The sequence below is a fragment of the Dermacentor andersoni genome, chromosome 2 (assembly GCF_023375885.2).
Source record: "Dermacentor andersoni chromosome 2, qqDerAnde1_hic_scaffold, whole genome shotgun sequence".
NCBI lineage: Eukaryota > Metazoa > Arthropoda > Arachnida > Ixodida > Ixodidae > Dermacentor > Dermacentor andersoni.
Genome location: NC_092815.1, coordinates 144515568 through 144541933, shown reverse-complemented (window position 1 = coordinate 144541933; position 26366 = coordinate 144515568).

The following is a 26366-nucleotide window of genomic DNA, read 5'->3' as shown; positions in this document are numbered from 1 at the left end:
AAAGGACTTGATGCCATCGCGTGCATGTTTGGAAGGTGTTCACCCCAGTGAGCGCTCGGCGGCGAACTCGTAATTCGGCAGCCACGATCAAACTGTGATATGAAATAAAGGTGCGCATTCGCGTCAGTCAGCTATTTCGAATGGAGGAAGTTAACGATTTCTTCGCGCACTCACAATAAATTTATTCTTTTCAAACTTGTTTTAATATGTTTGGCGACCAACGTTCTGGTGGAAGTTGACCGATGACGTATTATAAGAACAGTACGTGCCGGCTTAGAAATGAAAGTGTGTTCTTTTCCATTCTGTAACCAAAGCCATGCCTACCGTGTGCCGGCCGGCCTTAGTTCACATACGGGAACTCCCGTGCTTCCGAATCTCGCGGGCAAGCTGTCGACGCCGCACATAGCACGCTGTATTACTGCAGAAAATAGAGTTGCTGTTGCAAAGAGTAGTTGTTCGTTTTTCAGCTCTGTCGAGTAGGCGAGGTGCCCTTGCACGGACAGGCACCATTCGAGACTTAAGAGTGCGCATAACCTTTCAACGCGTCGCGTGCATCTGGTTGATCGGGGCATATTCGTGGCCTCTATCATAAGCTTATTTTATTCCTGTTAACAGCCCTTTCGATCGAGTTATTTCACAGTCCTTTATTTTGTAAAGCTTGATGCCCGCGTATCAGATAAACAATGTTTAGAAAATCGTACCACAATAATTTAGGAGCACAAACGCTAGCAAAACGTGTTTCCTCGGAGCTTCACAGTTACGATGTACAGTGGTCCGGCACACCTCATGACTCGTGGAGACACCTCTGATTGTTGTACGTCGTCTGATCGAGTGATAGCTTAATAAAGTTCAAGGCAAGACATACAATAATACGTCACATGCATACATTACGTATCGACAATGTTCAGACTTGACTCGCCTCCTATTCCTATCGTGGGCAGAGCTAGGGGAGCGCCTGTGGGCCCGTCGCCGTTCGATATTGCGGCTAAATCGAAGCTAAAAGCTAAGTGACGACATGCTAAGAAGCTTCCCAATCCAACGTATCCAGCTTTTCTGGAAACGAGGGTTTAGTTCGCGTGAGTGCCACCACGTGACGTACTGACCTTAGCCTTTTCAATCTTCCCGCGGGGACGCGTGATGACGTCGACAAAAAAAAATAAAATAATTAACAGCTATCTGTGCGCATTCAACTTCCACCACAATGCCTGTCCCGCCGGCGCTATCAGTGTTCTTGATGAAGTGTAGCCGCTCGTCGCCTAGAAATGACTTTCATCCTAAGAGCGTTTAGTCGCGACGAGCGATGATTGATTCTGGGCTTTTGATACGGTTCTTTCTTTTTTCTTTTCAAGCTATAGTAACCTCCAGAAGCCTTCCGTGGCATCCTTCCTTCAGTCGGCACACATTCTTAACGTACTAACATCGCACAGCGTCTACTAGAGACATATGCTTCAGAAGAACTTCAGTTTGGCCTAGTTGATGTTTATAGCATATCATATTGACCGCAATAAAGACGAGGACAGTCCAAGAGAACACATAAATAACACGGGCGTGTTGTTTATGTGTTCTCTTCCGCTGTCCCCGTCTTTATTGCGGTCTATATGATATGCAGCCTACTAGAGACGCCGTCGAGGACGGCTTTTGATTTTGACCTATCGATTTCGTTAACGGGACCCGTTATTGCCCTAGCGACTTTGCTATCCGCGCTCATGGGCTACCGAGGCAGCTGCGAATCGAAACATGCTGAAGTATTAAGACATATACATGGATATGTTGGTTTCGCACCTTGACGCAAAAGTCACGACACAAGAATTGAGCAAACTGTCTCTGTGTCGTCGTTCATCAGCATGCTACAGCCGAAGCTGCTCGCAATACTACGGTACATTTACTGGCCACCAGGCCTGGTAGACCCTGGCGTATGACAAATGCAGCTCTTGCAGTTCGTTCCTATAGTAGTCTCCTGTCATGGTTATTCACGTGTGTGAAGGAAGACTGCTATTTAAAATTATTGTGCATTATTATAAGTGGTATTTCTCTGCTCTCCATATTGTCTACCATGTTGCAGTTCCGCCTTTATAATGTAGCCGCATTGTAGACTAGCATGTATCGAACGTCATAAAGGCTACCCACATACTCAAAGACCTCGCGCACAACTCCTGACACTTACTTGTATTCAATAGTTGTGCAACTGCCAAGGGCATCCTTAATGGACGTTACATAATACATTATGGGGTTTTACGCGCCAAACCCATGATCTCATTATAAGGCACGCCGTAGTGGGGGATTCCGAAATAATGTGGACCACTTGGGATTTTTTAAGTTGTGCCTAACCCTAAGTACACGGGTGTTTTCGCATTTCACACCCATCTAAATACGGCTGCCGTGGCTGCACTTCAATCCCGCGACCTCGTGATTAGCAGCCGAACGCAATAAAAAGTAAGCAACTACGGAGGGGAAAGAATGTTGGCAGTTCGAGGAAGGTGACAGTAGGCACGTGAGACAATTTGTTCCCCTCCTCATAGTGCGAGAATGGGTACCAGCCGTCCAATAATGACACCGTATAGTGCACTGTATTTAATGTTATGGAGTCCTCGCCCAATATTTCAGACCCGTATCGCAGTATAACGACTGACGACCAGGCATCTCGCTTATACGTGCAGTCGCCTGACAGCTGCCGGGCGCTGGCGTCGTCCAAAGGACCTACGTACTTGACCTCTCTTCAACACTTGCCGAAATTCTCGCCTTATTTCGCACCTTCGCGTTTCAGCTGAACTGCTTCAAGAGTCAATTTATATGTGCCAAATTTTGGCACATATAATTGAAACCCTTTAAATCAATTCTCCCGTGGACACGACAGCCGCTTTTGCTCACTGCAAATGCAAATATTCCACTAACGAGCGCCATTCTTAAGCTTATAAATTCATAGTCTAAAGATTATACGGATGCCACGCACTATGCAAAACAATGGAAGCCAAGCCTTCTGTGTTGTTTGTTTTGATTGACGATAATTCGCGGTAATGCTGACTGCGAATGTGTGATTTCTTAAGCGTATAGTGCAATACGAGAGCAGCGAGTTGATGGCAAATGTTATCTTGCGTGTACTACTGCTCTTTGTCTGCGTAGTACACAACATACAGCGAGCCGTGTTTGCTTCAGGCCTTGTGCGCCATTGTTTGTAACGTGTGAGAGGGTTCAACATTGTCATTGCTTCACATGGCAAATCGCATCGAGGCAGCTATATTGGCAGAATTATGGTGCTCCACGTGCCAAAACGCTATCGGATTATGAGGCACGCCGTAGTGGCGTACTCCGGAATAACTTTGATACCCTGGCGTTCTTTAATGTGCTCCGAAATCAAAGTGGACGACCGTTTTTGCATTACGCTCCCATTGAAATCTGGCTCCTCCGGCGGGGATCGAACCCGCGACCTCGTGCGATGCCATAGCCGTCAATCTACCGCGGCGGGCACGTAAGTGTTGATTTGACCTGCTTGACAAATTTGCATAGTGTTCAATGTTTAGAAATAGCAGAAACGTACAGCACCGTGCCTTCAGTTTGCCCGTAACCGCTGTCGTGTCTAGAGTAGTAGAGTTTCGTTATCTTCTCCCGTCGTATTTTCCCCGTCCCGTCCTTCCGCCCGTATGATAACTGCAAGCCAAGAATGGCAAAGGGTGTTATTCACTTTTGTCGCGAATGCCCCGGTTCTATCCATTCTACACCTTTTCTCCCTGCCCCTTCTCTACCATTCTATCTGCCTCTCTTCGGGACTTCCATTTAAGGATAAGAGTAAGCGCTGCAGTTTCTGTAATGCCTCTTGCGCGAGGTCACGGATAATTAAAGCCGCCAAGAGGCTAATGTGACATCGCCCAGGAAGCTCCAGAAGGCACTATGCACATGTGACGCGATGCAAAGGTCCAAACAAGTTTCTTGCGCCGCCTTTCCTCTTTTCCGTGCTCCTTCCATGTGTATGTACTGAGCGTTCCCGCGACACGGGGTGCAAGACAGCAACAGCATCTGTGGAAAAGTCGCAGGAAGAAGCAAAGAAAGCTTCACTTTGAAAACGCTGTCTTTATTTTTTGGCGTACAGTGGCGCGTCGTTGTGGCGTCATCGCGTCCTTTGCGGGATTTCTAATCGGCGACAGCCAACTGGCTGACTTGCCCACTAAACTTTCTTCCTTCAGGAGCAACCTTATTCTGTTGCCAAGACGCAAACGGTCTAGCCACTTTTCTACAGACCTACACGACTGTTTATTTAGCATGTTCATTATTTGCGCCCTCTACAGCTATAGTGTGGAGGTACTTCCTTTTTACTGCAATGCATAAATAAGTGAACTTGTTTTGAATTATATTCTCTACTAATGTTGTATTCTTGCTGTCATTGACGTAAGTAATCTACAAACAGTATTCGGCACCCTCTATTGAAATGTGGCAAATTTTTCTGATTACGCCCGCCATTGTGATGCAAATAAACGTAACTTCAACTCATTTGCTCAGAAATAAACGCTGAATGAAGCGCTGACGTCATCCTGAACAAAATCAACAAGTGCCGCAGTTCTCGATTTTATGATGCCCCTATTCGCAAGCTTATTTTTTTGTTTTTATTTTTTTTTGGGGGGGGGGGGGGGGCGGAGGAGGTGTTCTTATAACGCAGAAATGTCCTTCCGACGTTTCTGACGCGATGGGCACGCTAACCATAACGATACCACCTGTATACTGTCACCATGTAGTGATGTGAAGAACAAAACACTTCCAAAAGAGTGAGTCACGAATATAACTCATTATCAGGTGTGCTTGCGCTGGAAAACACTCAAAGCACTACGATGGCTGCGCGCAAAGTAGTGCCTCCTCTGAATCTCATCTACGGATCAAGGCATCGGTTCATCAGATTGGAATGTCTGCACATTGCAAAGCAATCTCGGGTCCTCAAATGTGATGGAGAATGTACGCTAGTATTCGCTTCACGCGCGCAATCTGATAAGATAACGCTCTTTCGCTATTGAATCCGTGAAAACATACTGGATATCAGAAACACATGCAGGCGCGTCTTGAGTTAACCGATAACTTTGGAACAGTAGTTAGACGATAAAAAAAGCTCCCTCCTCACCCCCTCCCCCTCCTAAAAATATAGTGTACTGTTGCTTTGAATATTACCTGAAACATAGTATTCCTGGCAAAAAGGGCCCCCAAGACTGCTGAGTGGCGCCGACATACCAAAATTCAAGAGCTAAACACTTTCCAATTACTGGTATTTATCAAACCAGCTTTTCGTGGTTCCATGTAGCCCTGTAGTCCAGGGGCCAGTTCCACCACGGGTGCTGTGTCGGAGCTCATACTTCATGTAAGCATTCATTGTCACATGAACACAGTATTTTCTCTTTAGGTGTTAACATTAGACAGCCAAAATACATGCAACGAAACCTTCATCATAATACTTCAGTGCTTTTCGTTCTAACGTACATGTCCGCGCTGATCCCTATGTTATAAAGTGCTGAAAATGTATTCAGTGCTTTCCCCGAGGCAGCTGATTTTATTCCTGGTGATGCCAGGAAACCGGGCCTGATGCCACCAACGCTCAGAAATCTAATCGGGAGTGCACACAATGTTATCGCACACCTTGCGTGATGTACGGTAGCGCTCAGGTGCTTCTTGTACAATGTGGGAAAAACGGTTATAGAGGCAGAAGGTGGTGGTGGTGGTGGTGGTGGTGGTGATGTTGAAGCAGGCGGGATTAGCCTGGCATACATAGCCGGCAATTGTTCGAAGTGCACGGTTGGGCACATGTGCTTAAGCTCATAAAGTTGATTTGCGCCAAGTTAACCTGTCCAAGCTTTCACACTTGCTTAATAGGAAGCCTACGGCACCACCAATATGCCGGCTGCTTTTAACTGCACCAAACAAAACTATGAGACCAATACAAGTATTGGTGACGTCATTTTATCATTAGAGTGTTCAGAGTGGTAACCTGTGGATTCGGAGGAAATTTAGAAGTTGTGTGCATAGTGAGCAAAGCTACGTTAATTAGATTTTCAGTAATTGATCTTACGTGGCTTATGGAAATGAGGAGTTTGAAGCCCGTCAAGATTATCCAGCCGAGAGAAGAAATTTCCGTTAAACATGCTTCTCTAAGAGCCATACGAAAAAATTTTTTCCAATAGACTCTCTTGGAAGGGGTAACTGACGCAGAAAAAGAACATCTGTAAAGTCCCAGAAAGAACAGCGCTTCAAGACGGGATACAAAGAAGGAACCACACACACACTGCGCTAACAACTAGAAGCGCTCAAGTTTCTGTGATAATGAAGCAACTAGCCCGGCAGTCAATCCTTGCAAACCTGTGAAGTGAACCTGAGCGCACCTAGTCTTTTGTGATGCGGTCATGAATAGTATGGCTCCGTGAGCATGTTCCTTATGACCAGTCAGCTTTTGATTTTTATTCGCGTTGTTTTTTCGTAGGCAAGCAGTTTAAAGTTATAGTAGTTTTAGTGTCAATATAGCAGTGAACGTGTGCCGCCGAAAGCTTGCTTGGTCACGCAGGTGATGCATGACGCAATGATGGTGCAGTTTTAGCGCGTCTCTGGCGCCAAGACAATGCGCTGCAGCCGAGGGAAGGAAGATAACGAAAGGGAACAGCTTCGTAGCTGTTCACGGAGCCTTCCTGATGGTGACGGTGTATCGTGACGAAATCTGGGGCGGCGATATTGATGGTTGAGGCGTTCTTCTTTAATATTTTTTTTTTTAGATACAGCGAAGACCTTAGGAGGACGCTTTAGCTCGGGCCCAACTCCGATGCGGTCTATTCAAACGGTTGAAAAATGCAGAAACGATTTTCTGCGATAACCTCTTGACCGATTTTAATGAAACTTGTTGGATTCCAGAGAAAAAGGTAAATTCTAGTGAGTATTGGAAGCGGAATTTCCATTAAGGGCTTGAATTTGGTAAAAGAATTTTCAAAAATTTGCAAGTGCGAAGGAAATAGAAGCACTAAGTTTACAAATTAATAACTCTGCATCTATAACTGATATCGCGGTTGGGTAAACAGCATCCATTAGATGATTCAAAGCGGACAAATCCGGTTTGTCGATTTATATCCTATGTGATTTCGTTACGTTGTGTACAAGGGTTCTGCAAGAGCTGTATTTCCATATTACAAAGTTTTTTGAGATTCACGAGTAATATATGATTTTTGTATTCTTTAGATGTTCTGTTAGATAAAATGCACAGAATTATGATATCATTTTTCATTGCCAAAAGACAGAGTTGTAAGCTTTCGGTATACTTTTCTAAAAATTTGCGATTTTTGCCAATTTTTAATAAACAGATTATGACATAAATCAAAAATTCGAAACAAGCAGTCACTAGATTTTACGTTTTTCTTTTAAGTGCAACAAACCTCGTCAACTTTGGTGCAGTGGTTGCCGAGAAAAATTAATTCTCGTTTTGCATGTATTTACATACGAGCACTCGAGCTTAAACTTCCTCTTAAGGGCTACTTTCCCCACTATCGTGTCCGGGTGTAGAACATAATCCCGAAGATATTACAATGCCGGACCGACCCGCGGTGGAAGTGCGGTTCGCCATTAAGGGGCACACATTACAGAGCTTCTCTGGTCATACTTCTTCAGAGAGTGGAAGGGAACTGCGTTTTCTTCTTTTCCCATTGATTTCGCTTATAGAAAGAGATAATTCTATAAATGCAATGTCATTCGGCCTAGTCTCGTAGATTTAAATATGTGTTTAAATAAGCTCTACGCACCATTCATCCGCAAGAGTAGGCATGAGGGGGAAATGCTCGCTAGCTCGCTTACACACGCGCACGCCCGCTCAGGCGCACGCACGTTCACACACACACACACAAACGCGCACACACAGAGGTACGACACATGCTAGCCCGCATTCACATTTACACGTGCCCACGCATGCACACACCCACAAAAACGCACGCGCACATGCACACGGAACTGCACGCACTCAAACACGCGTACGCTCGCACATGCATACACGCACTTGTGCGCATGCATATTCAAATATCGAGCACAAACACACGCGCACCTACAAGTACAAGTACCCACGCACCCACGCTCAAGGTGTGCACACCCAAATGCACTCCCTCTCCTCCCTGTAGCCGCACAAAAATATACGCGTGCAAACAGAGTAAATGACACTCGCTCTGCAATTACCGTTCAACACTCCAGCTGTAATAAATCGTTTTACGGTTTAAATTTCGCGCATCTCCAAGTCAATGTGCCCTCTGCTGAGAAGGTGCAAGACCATTTGCTCCTGTCGTGTGACATAATCGCCCATCTTCGACCAAAACACTGCTTTAACGCACCACCAATGTTCCGAGTAAGTGCCATAAATACATATGTTGTTACAAAAGGCTACCGTTCTGGCGCAGACAGTAGCAACTTGTTTATACTCGGCTAATATATATAAAAAATTGTTTAAAATTTTGCCCATTCAGTTACACATGCGCATTACCGTGAAGTTGCACAGGATGGCGAAGGTGCAATGTCCAGAATTCTAGTGTGTCCATGCTACAAGGCACGATAGTATTTTTTTACGCATCACAAAGATATGCGCGTGCTTGTTGCTATGCTGTTCAAGGAATGAAACCTAATAATAAAAGCGATGACTTAAGAAATAACCAACTAATTCCTACATTTTAGGAAGTAAAAATAGAAAATATAATATTTCAAGAGCCCGCCTGAAAAAATGCTTTCATTGCTTTAATTAAGTCGACTTTAAAGAACCGTGCTTTAATTACCACAAAACGTCGTAGGTTCGAGTTCCACCGAAAGGTCAAATGTTACAAGTGTTTTTGTAGCATGGCGTAGTCACGCCAACGCCGGATTATCCGCCTCATGAGCCACGTAATGATCGCTCCTTAAAAAAAGCGGTACAACCCATCCTGTGATTACGGTTGATGGTATTGCGTTTATATCGAATTACTTTAGCGACAAAACGCATTGCCATCGCCGGAACGAGTTATGAATGAGGCGCGTACTGGCAGCGGGACTACTCTATCGCGTTCCCCTATAGCAACTGTTGTCATCTAACACAAAGGCTGCCCCCGCCAAACCGGCCCGTGGCCTCCGAAGTGCACAAAACAAACTAACAAGCGTGCACACATGCATACATACCACTTGTAAGCACCCCACATACCGCATTAAAAGAACAGGGTGCAGTTCTTCATTTGCTGAACCACCACAAGAGGCTGCGTTTGAAATGTTAGCGTACAAACTTGGCCTGTGTCGCTGGCGGGGCTTGGGAGAACCAGCGAGCCAAATTATTTTGTTGCTGCGCGTTTTTCCTAAACAGAGACGTTTTTCGTTTTGCGCGGCACCAAACCCTTAACACCTTTTCCCACCCCAAGTCTCTCCTGCCCATATTAATGCCACGCACGTTGATCTGCCGAGATTCGACTCCGCAGCCGGAATCAAAGTGACACCGTGTCGAACAGCCTCCACTATAATCAACTACCTCTAGGGCTAGTTCGCCGTGCGGCTAATTGCGCGCTCCACTCAGAGACGCCAAGTACAGCTGCACGTTATCACGGTTTCACCGGTAGTGGGTTCACAATATACACCGCAATGTGCTTGAACCCGCCACCTCCCATATTCGAAAGAAGAAGCGTTCATCGCATCTTGTCACGAAGCTGGTTATCACATCATAGTCCGTGGAGGTATATGTGCCTATCGTTGGCGTCATTGGATCGTAGATTGCGACAACGTGAATGCAGTAGTAGAAATGATCTTTGAGCTTTGCTGGACAACCTGTAAAGTTGCGCCTGTACAGTGATTAGCATACTTAAGGCCCTTCAAGCACTTTCCACGTGCTGTCTGTATGTATGGCTGCCTGTTTTTCTGTCTGTGTCTCTACCGTTTTCCCGCCAACTTGGATCACTGGATAGTCTATGGTCCAGTGGTTCACAGCATACCGCTGCTGTGTAATATCAGGGAACCAGATTCGAAAGCGATCGTCGGGCCAACTTGGATCACACTAATCGGACATTGCATATGTGCCGTATTTCCGCCAACTTACGTTATTTAGCGTGTGCTACAGCTTACGTGCCGCCGTTCAATGAGCCTCGTTTATACCAACTTGGATTACTGGGCACGCGGGTACCTGCCACACTTTCACGACTCTCTTGGATTTCACTTTGGGTCGACGGATATGTGCAACTGTGTGTGTACCGCGATGTTAATTTGGGCATTGAATCCTAGCGCACATTCTCCATCCGCAGAAACTAAGTTTATTTTATGTTTCATTGCCTTTATTTTAAGCAGAAACTTTTGTGCTCCCCTGTGGCGTAACAAAGTCGAGGAGCTCGACGCACATCGAATTCAGCGCTCGTGTTTGCTGCCTGGAATCGGCGCCAAGCCGTCTTCCGTTTCCGCGATTTTAAAATCGGACAGCGAGACTGCGTGTGTCTGGGCGCAGCTTCTTGTTTCAGCCGTTCGAACTCAATTAAGCGCTGGACGGCTCTCTGCGTTTTGTGCCAAACACTGTTAAGAAACCAAAAGTAAGGATGCGTGCATTTCCAGGGCGTAACTGAAATTACGGAGGCGGCTGAAGAGACTTAAGAAGAGAAAAATCTTGCTCCAACGCTTCGTATTGTGAAAATTTAATTTCAGGTTTGTCCTCTAAAATTAATAATCGAGTGGGCATAGGCAAACACCTTACTACGGGGAATCAGTACCTAGTTTCATTACAGCATAACCGGAAAAGTTTAGAGAACTATTTCGCCTAAATCCTTGTACTGGACCTTCGAAATTAACGCGGTACAGGTAACTGATTTTTAATTAATATCCAACTCATTTAACGACCACTTCAAATCTATTTTTACTAAAGGTAATGGTGCCATCCTTTTTTTTTTTTTTGTGTCTCCTTGCACCGAATTCCAGACCTCATTATCTCAGAACAAGGTAACTTCAACATGCTGTTAAAATTGAATTAAACAAGTCACCGGGGCCAGATAACAACCCGAATTCGTTTAGTATTTGACCATTCTATTTAATAAATCACTATGCGACAGTGAACTATCGAATGACTGTGTGACAGCCAGAATCAAACCGTTACATAAAAGTGGAAGGACCAAAAACATTAAGAACTATCGCCCGATTTCAATAGCATCCACAACTTGCAAATTACTCCGACACATTATACATAATCAAATGCTAAATTTACTTGATAACCATATTTTTTTAACCAAACATCAACGCGGTCTTACGAAAGGATTCTCGACGTGTACTCAGCTCACAGAAACAATAAACCATCTCGCAACATTAATTCACAATGCTACCCAAATTGATTCTATGTTCATGAATTTTTAAGAAGCACCCGACAAAGTTTCTCACAAAAAGCCACTCTATAAATTACATAAAGTTTTCAAAAATAATCAGCTAGCTGAATGGACCGCTGCATGCCTAACCCACAGCAAACAGTTTGTTTCATTAGTGACAGCGTATCTGCATCAGTAACGATTGATTCTGGATTACCCCACTGCTTGGTGGTACGGCCACTTTTGATCGTCCTATACATCAATGATATTGTACGAGATATTGCAGTTTATGTTAAACTTTTTGCCAACGATTGTGTTTCGAACTGCGTAATTAATGCCAAATCGAATCAAGTATTGCTGAATGGTGCCCTTCAGAAAATTGCTTCTTAGTGTCGAGAAACGAAGATGGTCATAAACGTTGAAGCAAGGGTTTTCATGAAAATAAAACATAAAAAGAAACATTTACACTTTGATTACAGTATTAATGACACTTTCCTCTCTGAAGTTAGTAACTGTAAATACTTAGGGCTTTAGATTTCGAACGATCTCAATTGGAAATCACATTTATCGCCAGCAAACACGGACAGAAGGGAGACGACACCACAATGCGCCAACTTCCACAACTTGTTTTTCAGGAAACACACGCCTATTTAACCCATGCACAGTGGGGCCGTCTCCTCCATATCTTAATCATCCAAGAAAGCCGTCTCCTTATCTAACAAGTCGACCGAAGCGGCACTAACACACGTATCACTATTTCGCCAGATAGCCTGAGCCTCAATAATGTCTCGCACATCGTTATGTTCGTGCTTCACAAGAACCTGGCAGGATTCATACGCCAGTGCACAGCCGCATTCGGGACAGGGAGTTGACAGATGACCGTATTCCTTATTTTTCACGTTTAGGCTATGTTCACGTAATCGGTCATTAAGACACGTTCCTATCTGCCCGATGTATATTTTCCCACAGGACAGCGGGAGCTCATAAACAACAGCTTCTACGCAACCCACTGGTGCCTTACGATGATTCGTAGAGCATCCGACAGCTGGCTTACGGTACGGGCCCGTTAATCGACATATTTTCGGGAGCTTTTCTGGCGCTGAAAAGACCACTTTTTAGTCCACCCGGCTAGCCATTTTCTTAAGACTATCTGCCGTTCTATGCAGGTAGGGCACGACCGCTACCTTCCCTCTGCGTTTCGTCCGTTGATTCGCCGCGTCCCGAATTGTGCTATCTCACCCGCACCATCATAGCAGCTTTCTTTTTTGTGGGAGGGGGGGATGGTTAAGATTTGGATGAGGTGGCGCCACTGTGCATGGGTTAAATAGGTGTGTGTTTCCTGAAAATCAAGTGGTTGAAGTTAGCGCATTGTGGTGTCGTCTCCCTTCTGTCCTTGTTTGATGGCACTAAATATGCTTTCCAAGTCAGTTTACCAACACCTTCAACAAATGGCAGTGCTGATCTCAATTGGAATACTCAATAATTCTGTCACTCCGAATGCGAACCTAAACTATTTATCCTCAGGTGAGCACTTAAGCTTTCCTCCCCCTTCTGTTTACCCCTTGGCTTGCAAATCCATAGTGCTGCCCGTTTTAGATTACGCTGCAATGATATGGGATCCTTTTAAAAAAACTAACACAGCCAAACTAGAGCAGCTACAAAGAAGAGCCGTGCCATTTTATTTATAACACACTTACGAGAACTTCAGTTACTGAGCTTTTAAAGAAGGCCAATTTTTATTCTATGGCATAAAAGAATTCGCGACTGACATGCTTATATCTACTAATAAAGTGTCATTGCAAGACTGGCATAGCGGAAATCCTATATATCTCGTCCGGATACGCTACTCGGCAAAGACAGAATTTTACTATACCTCCCTTCTCCTCACGTAGCGGCTCGTTCAGGTATTCATTCTTCCCAAGTACAATAGCGGACTGGAGCCAGCTAAAAAATAGTGTCATCTGTGCGGCAACATTACCTTCCTTCTTATCATGTTTACAGTGCCATTATTTTGTTTATATCATGTTTCCAGTGACAGTATTTTACTTTTTTGATGTTCCCTTGTGTGCCCAAACTGTATGCTTTGTATTTATTCATATTGCCACCTGTAGTAGTTTGGTCAGTGCAAAGGGAGAGACAGGAAGGCCAAGAAGGAAGAAGTGCGTGTGCTACCCGCGCCCGCTCGATAGCCTGGTCCCGTCGCCGTTGCTTTTCAGAAGCCAGCTATCCCCATTAAACGTCGTAAGTCCTTTCTTGAGGCACGTGACAAACTGGTGGAGGGGCTGGGTATTTCTCACTTATGCCGCAGACCCCTCCTGGGAGCGGAACCACCAGCCCAGTGCCAATAGACACTCCCGTCGATCGGGCCAGCAGCAGGATGAAGGGGACTGCCTCCAGAAGACCAAACAGCGATTCAAACCATCTCAATTGGCATGGATAGCGCGATGACGACCCGGTACACACTTCAGAACAAACGGGTTCCAAGGTCCTAGCCAAGGTCCTAGGTTCCAAGGACCTAGCCAACGACCCCAGGATATTGAGCATTATCTGGCTCAACAGCGCACTCCACCGCCTATCGGACGACAGTCACGCTCGCCGTCGCCAACGCGATTTTCACCACCGCCCCAGCGATATTCCAGCGAACGATAGCCAAGTCCCCGCCGGGAAAACTAACTACAGCGACCTCTGGGGGCGAGGCCGCTGGCAGTCGATGCACTGAAGACCTCCGATCGACGCGAACAAGGACGGGCACCAATCCGACGCCAACTGCAAGTGAAAGGAATGACCGGCTTTCGCTCGACATACCGGTGGTGATTGACGGTTACGCGGTTAGCGCTTTAGTGGATACCGGCGCGGACTTTTAAACTATAAGCGGGAAGATGGGGCGATGTTTCTGAAGAAAGTAATTACTCCTTGGCATGGATCGCAGATTCGGATGGCTGGTGGTGACGTCGTTACTCCGCTAAGAACATGCACGATTATCTATAGAGTTCGGATTCGAGGATCGACATTCGTGGCCAGCTGCCTTGTCCTGCGCGAATGCTCCAGGGACGTCATTCTCGGGGTTTACTTTCTGCATGGAATCCGGCGCTGTTATTGACCAATTTGGAGGTGTAGTCACCTCAGCCGACCGAGTAATCGACGGGTACGAAGACAAACGACGTGACGACGCCTTTCGTGTTTCCGCCGAAAGTGTTACGCTTCCTCCACGCACGAGCCAGTGTCCTCGTCGAAGTTACGTGCGGTGGAATGCGCGAAGGTGAAGTGATAAAGGAAAGTAACTTATCACATCTACTGACGCAAGGTGTTTGTGCGGATAGGAGTGTGCTCCAGTTTAGTGATGGCCGTTCTCAGTTGCTTGTCACCAACTTAAGTAACGAGCGTCGACAGCTTTTCCGCGGTACTTCAATTGCGTTTGCCGACGAAATAGAGAACATGGCTGAATGTTGTGCCTCTGAAGCAGTGGGGACGGTTGACAAGTCACTGGGGAGCATCGACATTTATATAGAGCTATCGCAAGACGACCAGGCAGCACTGCGCGAGCTCTTGCTTGAATTCAGGGCATGTTTCGCAAGTTCGTCCAAGGTTCGCCAGACTTCAATAGCGAGGCACAGGATCCTCACATGCGACGACGCACGCCCGATACGCTAGCAGCCCTACCGCGTGTCGGCGGAAGGACGCGAAGCGATTCATACGCAAGTACGAATCCGTCCAATGGAAATCCTCAGGGCTCACCGATTAGCCCCTTGCTGTGGAATTTGGTGATTTATTCGTCACTAGACCTCCCACTTCAACAAGCGGTTCATATCCATGCATATGCAGACGACACCATCATACTCGCATCCGGTCCGCCGGGCTTGCAATTGCAGGCTCTCGCAGAATATGTACTCACCTTGGTTTGCAATTGGGCCCGGCAAAACAAAGTCAAGATTAGTCTCCAAAAGTCTTATTTCGTGTTTTTCAAAAACGGGCACATTGGCTTCTCTAAGCGGCGTCCGTCGATTAGATTGAACGGCGCTTACCTAAAGAACAAAGACCACATTAAAATTCTCGTCGGGGTCTTTGACGACAAACTCAATTTCCATACCCACGTTGACTTTATTACGACCAAAGCCGAGGTATTGGTTGCGCGATCTCTCAAATTTCTACGCATGTACTTCTCGCTGTGTCCCGTGCTTATACGGCATCTTTATAGACAGAGTCTGCTTCCTGCGATTGCGTACGCGTCTCCGGTTTGGTGGCCGGCTTTTCCATCGTCATACTTGACCACCCGAGTATTGTCTGTACACAGCTCCATTCTCGTGGCTCTGACCGGCGCGTATCATACCACGCGCACCACGGCACTACATGTCCTGGCCAACTGTCCACCTTTGAATGTGGAGTTGGATAGGTTGGGGACGGAATTCTTCATCTTAACGCTCCGACAAATCACTTATTATGGCCAGGGCACTCGCCACCCGGCCTCCATAGCGCGTCCACTCGACCAGTGGTCGCATCACCCGCGCGTTACTTGTCGTTTTCCGTTCACGCGCTTGACGCCCACCCAGGCAGCCACATTTTGTACCTTGCCGGCCTACCATGTGACGGCGCCTTCACGACAGTCACGGCGGGTGTGGCGTACGTGGTATTCGACCCGCGCGGCCGCCTTCTCGCAGTGCGCAAGTTTCGAATCGAGAACGCCACCAGCGCATACAGTGCCGAGTCCATTGCTTTTGCGTGCGCGGAGCTGTTATGATGCACTTATATACAGACTGCCTGTCAATTTTGAAGGCGATTTCAAGCCTCCAGGAAAGGGATGAACGCACCTGGAAATTCCAGCAAGCACTGCGCTTGCTAAAGTTTGCGGGTCGAAGGATCCGTCTCTTCCACGTCCCCGGCCACCGGGGCGTCGTAGGCGATGAACTCGCCGACGTGGCCGCGTCGTCAGCGATAAACACCGGTCTCGTTCGTTCTTGTCTCACCTCCATACGATCAGGAAGATATTATTTAACACCTCATTGCACCAATGGTATTGCTATCGGCAGCGAGAGGGCAAAGAGAGGGCCTTTGTAGATGGGTCAGTGGTGTATATGTAATCCCATCTTGGCTCTCCCCGACTAGTCTGTTAACCCATTTTTTCACAGGACATGGCCACTTTCCTTATTACCTTCATCGTTTTCATCTCAGCACCTCCGATTGGTGCGCGTGCGGGGCTCCCAGTGTCGATGAGACACACAACCTGACATCATGCACGCGTTGCGTCGCGGTTGCGAACGCTTTTACAGCTCGATGCTCTTTCACTGGTCGTCTATCTCGCACTGATAAACACAGACCAATACCGCGCCCTGCTCCTGCAACTAATACACATCATAACCATTTCCGTTCCTGTCTCTCCAACGCTTCCTGATGCTCACTAGCACCCTCCTCCTTATCACTCTTGTTTCATCCCTTGATATTACTCTTGCATGATTCTTCTTTGCCATCCGCACTGTATAAGCCAACTATGGCGGGGCTTCGCCGTGCTGGATGGCACTAACCGCACGCTACATTCTCATTCTTCTCCACTTTCTCTTCCCCTTGTTTCACCTACCATTGTGCAGAAATTTGCAGTACCCTACCGTGACGAACCTCGCCGTCACCATCAAGATGTACTCCACCCTACATACCGGACCACTCAAGTCGAATCGACCCGACAAGAGTACGGCCAAGAAGAAAGAAGCACCGACGCCTTTGGCCTTTTTTTTTTCTTTGCAATAAAACAGCTGCGGGTCCCTGCGCGGGCGTCGGCCGGTTGCCCTGGGGGGCGGTGTGCGCTTGAGTGGGTGTGCTGTTTGCAGACTAATTTCTTCGGAGGCAGTTAACCATCTACTGCTCACGCCCTCTTCATCATTAACCTTTTTTTTCCACTTAATCCTTTCACACTTACAAATTTGCCTCGGCCTAATTTTTTATTTATTGTTTTTTTTCTATAAAACCATTTTGGGCTGCCTCGGCCGCCCCTTTTCATTTATATTATATTAGATTTTATACCCGTTGTTCCTTAAAGGCGGTGCGGGTTTTCCCCAACTTTATTTGTCATTTTTTTTTAAACCAAGGGGCCACACAAAGCAAGTAAAAGAGGTGCTGGAAGACTGTCTTATCGAACCTTCCAAGAGCTCATGGTCGTCTCCGGTCGTTCTTGTCAAAAAGAAAGGCGGCACACTACGCTTCTGCGCCGACTACCGGAAGCTCAACAACGTAACTAAAGAGGACATGTAACCACTGCCACGTATCGATGATTCGTTAGACTGCAGTGCGTCCAGTATTTTTCATCACTCGATTTCAAAAGCGGATACTGGCAGATCGAGGTAGAAGAAAGAGACCGCGAGAAAACTGCCTTTCTGACTCCCAAGGGCCTCTATAAATTTCGAGTGCTCACTTTCGACTTGTGTTCAGCTCCAGCTACGTTCCAACGAATAATGGATACTGTCTTCGCTGGACTGAAGTGGCAGACTTGTCTCGTGCATCTCGTTGACGTAGTAGACTTTTCTGAAACGTTTGAGCAAAATCTTCATCGCCTGCGGAATGTGCTAGAAGCGATCCGATCGGCTGATACCACGCTTAAACCAGAAATGTGCCACTGTGGCTATGAAGAGCTCAATTTTCTCGGACACGTCGTAAGCGCTAGAGCAGTCCGACGCGATACCGACAAGCTAGCCCCGGTAACCGCTTTTCCTCCTCAGGCCAACAAGAAGGCCGTGCGGCGTTTCCTAGGTTTGTGTGCGTATTATCGCCGTTTCATTAAAAATTTCTCGCAGATAGCGGAACCTCTGACTCGCCTTACAAGGGATGACACGCCATTTGCCTCGACAAATGAGCAACAGGTGGCGTTCACTGAACTACGACAACGTATGCAGTCAGCACCCGTCCTGGAACATTTTCACGACGACGCTGACACTGAAGTACATAATGACGCCATTAACATCGGTCTTGGCGCAGTTCAATTTATCATCATCATCATCAGACTGTTTTATGTCCACTGCAGGACGAAGATCTCCCTGCGATCTCCAATTACCCTTGTCCTGCGCCAACCGATTCCAACTAGCGCCCGCGAATTTCCTAATTTCATCGCTCCACCTAGTCTTCTGTCATCCTCTATTGCGTTTCTCTTCTCTTATTACCCATTCTGTAACCCTAATCATCATCCGCAGCAGCAGCCTACTGATGTCCACTGCAGGACGAATATCTCCCTGCGAACTCCTATTACCCCTGTTCTGCGCCAACTTATTCTAACTCGCACCCGCAAATTTCCTAATTTCATCACACCACCTAGTCTTCTGTCGTCCTCTACTGCGCTTCCCTTCTCTTGGTACCCATTCTGTCACCCTAATGGTCCAACGGTTATCGAACCTGCGCATTACATGACCTGCCCAGCGCCATTTTTTTCTCTTAATGCCTATTAGAATATCGTCTATACCCGTTTGCTCTCTCATCCAAATCGCTCTCTTTTTGTCTCTTAGCGTTATGCCTAGCAATCTTCGTTTCATCCCTCTTTTCGTTGTCCTTAACTTGTTTTGAAGCTCCTTTGCCGGTCTCCATGTCTCCGCCCCATACGTCAGCACTGGTAAAATGCATTGATTGTACACCTTCCTTTTAAACGATAATGGTAAGCTTCCAGTCAGGAGCTGGCAATGTCTGCGGTATACGAGCCAACGTATTTTTATTCTTCTGTGAATTGCCCTCTCATGATCAGGGTTCCCTGTGATTAATTGACCTAGGTAAACGTATTCATTCACAGACTCTAGAGGCCGACTGGCGATCCTGAACTCTTGTTCCTTTGCTCGGCTATTTATCATTATATTTGTCTTCTGCGTACTAATCTTCAATCCCACTCTTACACACTCTCTCTGTTAAGGTCCTTAATCATTTGTTCTAACTCGTCTGCAGTTTTGCTGAATAGAACAATGTTGTCGGCAAACCGAAGGTTGCTGAGGTATTCGCCGTCGATCTTTACTCCTAAGCCTTCCCACTTAATAGCCTGAATACTTCTTGCAAGCACGCAGTGAATAGCAGTGGAGAGATTGTGGCTCCCTGTCTGACCCTTCTCTTTATATTTATCTCCTTGCTTTTCTTGTGTAGAATTAGGGTAGCTGTAGAACCTGCGTAGATATTTTCCAAGGTATTTACGTAAGCGTTCTGTACTCCTTTCATTTCTTTTCATTTTATTACCTTAAAGACCCACGAGGGGTATTACATAAGGGGTGGGTACATTTATTTTGGTGAGCAAGTGTTAACACAACGAAACATGACTGGTAACATTATCGGCAAAGTTGGATGAGCACGTGATGGCTGCGATGTCGTTGGGTAGGTTGTTCCAGTCTGCTGCAGTACGGGAGAAAAATGATGCGGCAAAAGTGGTAGTTCGGGCACGAGGTCGGGAAACTTGAAGCGGATGACGAGTGCGATGAGATATGCGGGCTGGAGGGACGATGTAGGCTGCGCGACCTAGTGAACTATGGAAAAATTTATGAAACAAGCAAAGGCTGGCAATGCGGCGACGAAGTGATAAGGGCAATAAGTTGGATTCAGCTTTGAAAGCTGACACACTGATGTCGTAAGAATATGATGAATGAATGAATCTGGCTGCTCTGTTTTGGGCTGATTCGAGTGCATTTATAAGGTAAGCTTGGTGCGGGTTCCAAATGGGTGAGGCATATTCTAATTTTGGTCTGAGAAGGGATTTGTACGCTAATAATCTCACATGTTTAGGGGCTTGGCGGAGATGAAGTCTTAAAAATTCAAGTGTTTTATTAGCGGATGAAGTGATGTTCGTAACGTGTGTACTCCAGGACAAGTCGCCACACAAGGTAATGCCTAAGTACTTGTATGATAGAACCGGTTGTAGAGGGACGTTAGCTATGACGTATGGGAAATGAAGTGGGTTACGGCGACGCGTGAAGGACAAGATATTGCATTTTTGAGGGTTAAGTTTCATTAACCAATTGGCACACCATTCCTGAATGCGGTTAAGGTCGTCTTGAAGAGATGTTTGGTCAGAAGCGTTATTAACCTTGCGATAAATTACACAAGCATCGGCGAACATGTGAATATTACTAGAGACATGCGTTGGTAAATCGTTAATATAAATTAGAAACAGAAGCGGACCGAGGACAGACCCTTGCGGGACACCTGACGTTACTGGGATAGGATAGGAGTTGTGGTTGTTAACGGTGACGTACTGTGAGTGGTTAGTCAAGAATTCTTCTATCCATTTAAAGATATTAGAGGGAAGGTTCAAATATGAAAGTTTTAGTAGTAGGCGTTTGTGAGGAACCTTGTCAAACGCTTTTGCATAGTCTAGAAAGATAGCATCGGTCTGTACGTTAGAGTCAAGATTAGCCTGCAAATCATAAATAAAAATGGCCAGCTGCGTTTCACATGAGAAGCCTTTTCGAAAACCATGTTGCGCAGAATGAAAAAAAGTTGTGACAATCGAGAAAGCTCATGACATTGGAGTAGATGACGTGATTGATTACGTAATGCCGCTATGACTGTTGGTATCTCTACTGAATCAAATGCCTTTTCGTAATCTATGAAAGCCATATAGAGAGGCTTATTATACTCTGCGGATTTCTCGATAACCTGATTAATGACATGGATGTGATCCATTGTAGAGTATCCCTTCCTGAAGCCAGCCTGTTCCCTTGGTTGACTAAAGCCAAGTGTTGCCCTCATTCTATTGGAGATTAATTTCATAAATATTTTATATAATACTGGGAGTAAACTAATGGGCCTATAATTTCTCAATTCTTTAACGTCTCCCTTTTTGCGCATTAATAAAATGTTTACATTCTTCCAGTTTTCTGGGACCTATGCAGTCGCTAGACACTTCGTATAGAGAGCCGCCAGTTTTCGAAGCATTATGTCTCCTCCATCTTTGATTAAGTTGACTGTTATTCCCTCTTCTCCTGCCGCTCTTCCTTGTTTCATGTCTTGCAAGGCCCTTCTGACCTCATCCCTAGTTATAGGAAGATTTTCTGTATCCCGTTAATTGCTGTTTCTAATGGAGGTATCCTCACTCCTCTGAGTATGTACAGGTCAGTATGGAATTCTTCCGCTGCTTTTACTATCGTCCAGATTGCTGGTGGTATTACCCTGCTTATCTTTTAGTGCATGCATTTTGGTTTCTCCTATGCCAAGTTTCTTTCTCATTGTTTTCAGGCTGCGTCAATTTTTTTACGGTTTCTTCAGTCTTTCTCACGTTATAGTTTCGAATATCACTTATTTTCGCCTTGTTGATCAGTTTTGACTGTTCCGCGAATTCTATCTTATCTCTTGAGTTGGACACTTTAATTTTTTGTCGTTTCTTTATAAGATCCGTTGTTACTTGGAAGAGCTTGCCTACTCGTTGCCTTGGTGCCTTGCTTCCCACTTAAACAGCTGCCCCTGAAGCCAACCCAGTTAAGGTTTCATTCATTAGCTCTATGTCATCATCATCTCTCTGTTCTAAGGCTGCATATTTGTTTGGAAATACCAGCCTGAATTTGTCTGTTTTTACTCTTACTGCCTCTAGGTTGACCTGTTTCTTCTCCACCACTTTTGCTCTTTCTCTCTTCAAATCGAGCTGAATCCTAGCCCTCACTAACCTATGATAACTGCACTTTACCCTACCTATAACTTGTACATCCAGCACTATGCTGAAATCAGCGAAAGTATGAAGCCAATCTCATTTCTTGTTTCACCATTAAGGCTTTTCCAGGTCCACTCTCTGTTGCTACGCTTCCTGAAAAAGGTGTTCATTATTCGAAGCTTATTCCTTTCTGCGAATTCTACCAGCATCTCTCTTCTACCATTCCTAGAATCGACACCGTATTTACCAATTGCTTGTTCACGAGCCTGCTATTTCCCCACTTATGCATTGAAGTCGCCCATTACTAAAGTATAGTGAGTTTGCACTTTTCTTATGTCTAATTCAACATCTTGATAAAACTGATCTACTTCCTCATCATCGTGACTGGATGTTGGGGCGTAGACTTGTACTACCTTTAATCTATACCTCTTATTAAGTTTGATTACGAATGCAGCTACCCTCTCATTAATGCTGTAGAATTTGTCAATGTCGCCCGCTATATCCGCATGAATTAAGAATCCTACCCCATACTGTTTATATAGGAGACCTCTATAGCAGATGACATGTCCGTTATTCAGCAATGTATAAGCCTCACCAGTTCTTCTGATCTCACTAAGGCCCATGATGTCCCAAACACTGTCTGATAGTTCCTCAAAGAGTCCTGCCAAGTTAGCCTCACTCGAGATGGTTCGTGTGTTAAACGTTGCAACGGTCAGCTTCCATTGGTGGCCTGTCCGGACCCAGAGATTTTTAGCACCCTCTGCTGTGTTACAGGTCTGACCGCCGCCTTGGTCAGATGCTCCGCAGCTGCTGGGAACTGAGGGCCATTGGGTAACTGAGTGAGCGATGTGGGAGGGGGTGATCGAATACTGCACCAGGGAGGCCAATTCCTGTTCTGGTGACGCAGTGTCTTGTTGAAGCTTAGTGGGCCTTCCTAATTTGGTTGTACCTGGATTAGTATAGCCTCACTCGCTCTGACAGGCGTCACTCCAAGCCTGCAGATGATGTTTTAATCATTCACATCTAAAATATAGTGAGTAAGCTGTGCGCCAGCCTTCCTGTCCTTGAAGGAAGGACTAAAGTGAAGTGGAAGCTGATCTGTTCCTAGTGGGTCAGGTGAAACCACCACCTTCCAGGTGGTGGTTTCATTCACACTGCCTGTCTGCCTTCGCATGCTCCTAGTTTTCTACGCAATAATTCAATGTGTAAGCAGTGAGCACTCAGGCCATGCTGTGCTCTCAGACTTTCACTTTTCCACTGATATGAAAACCTTAGCTGAAACCGAAAGTAGCAATGACTGCTGGCATTGCTTTTTTTGTTTTTGCTCTTTTTACTCATTTGTATTGCGGTTGTACTTTAGGAAAAATAAAAAAAAACTCACTGAAACCATTGAAAATGACAGTCAAAGTCAGCTGTAGCTTTCTGGTTTTTGTGAATAATTTCTGGAGTGGAGGATGGGGCTTCGCACACCCTGTCACCTACTCTCTACTACATCTATGTACATGACACCATCACCTGCGCCTACCAAACACGCACATCTCTCCACTCGTACCCTGCATGTGTATTTCCATTTCATTCTTTACCCTTCTCCTCCTCATTCTTATTTTCATTGACTGTCAATAGCCACCAGCCATAAAAACCCGAGTAAGTAGCTAAAGACAGTTTTACTTTACCATAGGCTGTCAGTTACCAGCAAGCTCAGCTTGACGTCTCAACTAACAATGTTAAACACATGGCGCAGGGAGTGCTGCAGCCGTGTACCTGGCCAGTAGCACTGTCAGGAGTGTGGCAGTCGCCTTTAGCTGAAGCCATGTTAGCGCTCAAGGACCTGCTCAACACATTGGGCGCAGAAATACTATGCACAGAAGAGCCGTTCCCGGGACCAGTGGACATGCGTGCCGACTACCTGTTCAGTGCGAGCCTGGCTGTTGTCGACGAAGCGGATCTGGTGCTGCTGCTGGGCACCAACCCACGCTGGGAAGCTACAACGCTCAATGCACGCATCCGCAAAAATTGGCTGTCCAACGAGCTTCAGGTAGCGGCTGTTGGCCCACCCATCGACTTTACCTATGATATGAGCAGCTGGGTGACAGCCCTGCCACATTGCAGGCCCTAGCATCAGGATCGCATCCTTTCTTCAAAGTGAGTCCTGCTGGGGCTGTGCTCTGTTCAGAAGGCCCACGAGAACAGTGCAGCTTGTTTGCATTCTATACATGTGAGCACCTCAGCTGGGTATGAACAGTTAAAGCTACCAACAATACTTCACACTGAGAGGCTGTCTGGGAATTTCATTAGAGGAACAAGGATATGAACCCGAATAAATAAAATACACATCTGCAATTGCAACCCGGATCAGTCTGTCCAAGTTTATAAAGGACCCTTTCCACATCCCTGCAAGGTGGCTGCCCTGGAAAACTCCAAGTACTCCCAAGAAGTCTTGTCGACAGGCCCACTTCGTACATTTATAGCGAAAGCAAAAAGTCTTGCCTTGGCTGCTTTGTCCACTGTTTGTTGTGGGGCCCCTTGAAAAGGAACAGTAGCTGCAACCTTGTGCCAGAGAACTGCTGCCTCAGTGTGCCAAACCACCAAGTGTGGAAACACCACATTTGTAGGAATAATTCATGAAGAAGAAAGCAGAAATAAAGACCTGAGGTAGCTTGACAGCCCCAGCAGATTTTATCCTTTGAGCTCTGTGTTTCCGACAGGAATGAAGTATGTGTCTGGACGATGATTTCTGGGGGTCAGTGCAGCTTCCCAGGGCAGCCAACCCACAGAGGTGTGGAAAAGGCCCATTGGGCAAACTAGTCTGTAACAACCAACTATCCTAACAGCAGTTCAGTGTTTCAGAGAGTTACCATTTACAGCCAAAGTAATTCATTCAGGGATTTGATAGGAACTAAGAAAGAAGGTTAGGCTACCTTCTTTAGGCATAACCTTTTTTTTCTTTCTCTCTCTCCCCCCTCTGTGTGTCAGTAATCAGTGGAAGGGTGTTAAGTGGGTGCAGTTTTTTGTTGCCGAACATGATATCATGGTGTCCGTGAATTCCTACGCTCACAACCGTGCTCTTATGGTGGCACTTGGAATGCAGAAGCACGCATGTGCTTAGAACTTCTGTGCACATTAAAGAAACTTAGGCCTTTGAAGCCTATTGAGAATCTACGGCTGCATGTTTGATCACAGCCTAGATGCAAAAATCAATGGCTTAAAGAGAAAAATAAGTTGAGCTGCATTGGTAAATTATGCATTACCAGAAGGGTCAATTCTGTTGTGAAATGTGGCTTGGTAAGCCAAAAAAGGCATAGAAACAAAAGACTTTAGTGAAATTCCCACACAAGCACGCCATGACGTCGTGAGTTTTGACGGTAGCTGCTCGTACTCGGCTAAATACGTAATGGTGACGATGAACTGCCATTGTATTTTAAAAGAGTCAGAGACTAAGCTTAGCAAGCTGCTAGATCATTTACTGCACCACAACAACCCAAGTTTTGAACTTCATCACGCCACTTACTGGCATGGGGGTTCAGCACAAGATTAATTGAACAGAAGTGTGGCCTTCATTCTCTGTTCTTGTAATTAAACTCCTTCAGCAAACTTAACGAGAACAAAGTTTTGAAAGAATGTCTTATCATTCTACACTGATTTAGTTTTTCTGAGTAGTGTTTCTTTTATTCAACAAATGCGTGTTGATACAGGCATGCACTATCGGAACGCTATTAAGAAAATGTTTTATCTAGTACGGGCAACCTTTATCTAGCAAAGATTTCGAAGTATGAAACTGCGGCAATGGATGCATAAAAAACAATGTAGATATTTCGGTTTTCATACGGAAGGTTTGTATGCAAGAAAGCATGAACTACATCCACTGCCAATAGACGATACCCAAAACCTGAAAGTAAAAAGCAAGTGGTGAATTAACCATGCATAAACTTATGCCACAGGCAATGTGGGTAGTGGTGCTGGAAGGAGTATTTCCACTCTGCCAGTTGAGCACAGATGCACTTGTTGGGAGTAGCAATTATTTGCGGTGAAAGCTTGAGGTGAGATTTTGTAGCTGCCATCTGGCCCTCTGAGCGTTTGGCGTCTTCCACACTAGCTGCTACGCTTCCAGAGTTGAGAGATTAGCCTTTGTTCATTGTGCAACAGTCGAGATTGTGTCACAGTGCATGCTGCTGTAGCTTGCGCGAGTCAAAGATCTGGAGAGAGAGACGAAGAAAAGGTTATTGAAGGGGTTTATGTGCGCATCACTTCATGCGCCATTGTGTAAAACGTGCTGCGCATGGCTTTTTTTTTCTTTCTTTCTTTCTTTCCTTTTTTTGTTGTTCTTGTTATTTCGGTATCTTTTCAACACAATTGCAATAGCTAATAAAGCCATGTTGTTGCAGAATGTTTTTTTAGTGCGCTAATGGTTTGTTCAGTTTAGTGGTACTTTGAACGCTCGGCTGTGATATACTGAAAAGCACATTTACACGTTTTGGGGCATAGCTTCTCTCCAAACAGTGATA